Source organism: Mus pahari, chromosome 23, assembly GCF_900095145.1.
Source record: "Mus pahari chromosome 23, PAHARI_EIJ_v1.1, whole genome shotgun sequence".
Lineage (NCBI taxonomy): Eukaryota > Metazoa > Chordata > Mammalia > Rodentia > Muridae > Mus > Mus pahari.
In genome coordinates, this window is record NC_034612.1 from 12,800,615 (window position 1) to 12,802,892 (window position 2,278).

The following is a 2,278-nucleotide window of genomic DNA, read 5'->3' on the forward strand; positions in this document are numbered from 1 at the left end:
AGGAGCTCAGGGGGTACTGGTTAGTTCATATTGTTGTTCCACCTATAGGGTTGCAGACCCCTTCAGCTCCTTGGGTACTTTCTCTAGCTCCTCTCTGTATTCCATCCTATAGATGACTGTGAGCATCCACTTCTGTATTTGCCAGGCACTGGTATGGCCTCACAAGAGATAGCTATAGCAGGGTCCCTTCAGCAAAACCGTAATTGATTTCTAATTTTAGTTGTTTTTATTTGTGTGTGTAGGTGTCTCTAGGTATATGAATGTGTGTAGGGGTGTGTGTGTGTGTGTGTGTGTGTAGGTAGGTGTGCCCATGTCACAGGTCATACACGGAGGCAGAGGACACCTTGCAAGAGTTGTTTTTTTCTCCCACCTTGAGGGTCCCAAGGATTCTAGTTGTTTGTTTATTTGTTTTGTTTTGTTTTCTTGAGACAGGGTATCACTATGTAGCCTCAGCTGGCAATTTTTTTGTTTGTTTGTGTGTGTGTTTGTTTAAGTGGTCGTCTTAGGGAATCCTGAGGCTTATGAGTCAAGCGCTTGTAACCAAGTTATCTCCCAGCCCTGCTGATTGAAAAAATATAAAGCTTTGTCTCTTACAAAAAGTCAGGGCAAACTGCATTATCCTTTGTTTGGTCTTACAGGCTCCTTTGTATATTTTTCCCCCTTTGTCCCACAAAAAAAAAAAAAAAAAACTGAGCGTTATATACAATGTTGCAGTCCAGCAAGAGCTAGCTAAGATAACCAAGCTTCCAATGACCTTGGAGAGTGAACCATCTCATATAAATAAGAAGGCAGAAGAAAAATACACACACAAAAAAGCCAAACATCTTTATATATTTTTTAAAATAATTATTTATTTATTTTATGGACATGAGTACACTATAGTTGTCTTCATGCACACCAGAAGAGGGCATCAGACCCCGTTACAGATGGTTGTGAGCCACCATGTGGTTGCTGGGAACTGAACTCCGGACCTCTGGAAGAGCAGTCAGTGCTCTTAACCGCTGAGCCATCTCTCCAGGCCAACATCTTTATATTTTAATCTTATAATTACCGAATACAGAAGGCATTTACTACCCTGAAGATCTGGGAGAGATGGCAAACACCTACTTTTTATTTCTGTGGAGGCATCAGTACAGCCAGACCCGTTGGCCACATTACTCCCAAAAGGCTGTCTGTCACCAAGAATGGAAGGTAGCCACTTAGACTAACAATTGGGGGGGGGTTGGGGGGGAGCTGAAATAAACCGGAGAGAACGGAATAGCAAGTTACCTTTAAACCAAAGCTCACACAGGCTATAACTCAAAGCAGTAAAGCAAAGCAACATGCTAAGGAGAACCACTGTAAAAAGTTTTTCTCTAGACTTTTATTGGAAAACGCCAGCAAGTCGAATATTAAGAATAAGTCACGCCAGCAAGTCAAATATTAAGAATAAGTCAGGGTGCCGGCCAAGAACGCAGAAGGTAAGCAAAGCTTGTGCCTCAAGCCTGTAACTTTGAGAGAGGAGGGGCATGGCTGCCAGTTCACTTCAGCCTGGGCCATACAGCGAGACCTCATTTCTAAACCAAAGGGCCTAAAGCAAACAAAGAAACAGATGAGTTTAAAATACAGCCATGGTCGTGAAAACTATAAAGAGGGAATTATCTCACCGATTGACACTATGAAACACAGAATGTGGATGTAAGCAAATGGATTTAGCATTCGAAATTAATCAATGCGTCCATTGATCCCTCCAGCTGGGGATGGCGAGGCCTATCCTGGATGGACAAGAGACGGTATTGAAAGGTCAGGACATTTAACTGAACTGCCTGGGAAACTGGATCATGCGAAACTGGATCATGCCTGATGGTCATGGCTAAGTATTTCCACATCCAAAGTTATCAGACCAGCTTCTCCAACTGTGCCAACTTCACTTCTTGGAGAAGGGGCTTCTCATTGTATTTTTTACCTAGGTGGACAGAACACTTACCTCCCATGCATGAAGCCCTTTCTCAGTCCCCAACACTATATGAAACTATGTGTGGTGGTTCACGCCTGTAATCTCAGCGCTTTAAAAGGAAAGGCAAGGGGACGACAAGTTCAAAGTCATTCTCAGCTATGCAATGAGTTCAAGGACAGACCAAGGACTGGAGAGATGGCTCAGTGGTTAAGAGCACCAACTGAGCCGGGCATGGTGGCGCATGCCATTAATCCCAGCACTCGGGAGGCAGAGGCAGGCGGATTTCTGAGTTCGAGGCCAACCTGGTCTACAAAGTGAGTTCTAGGACAGCCAGGGCTATAC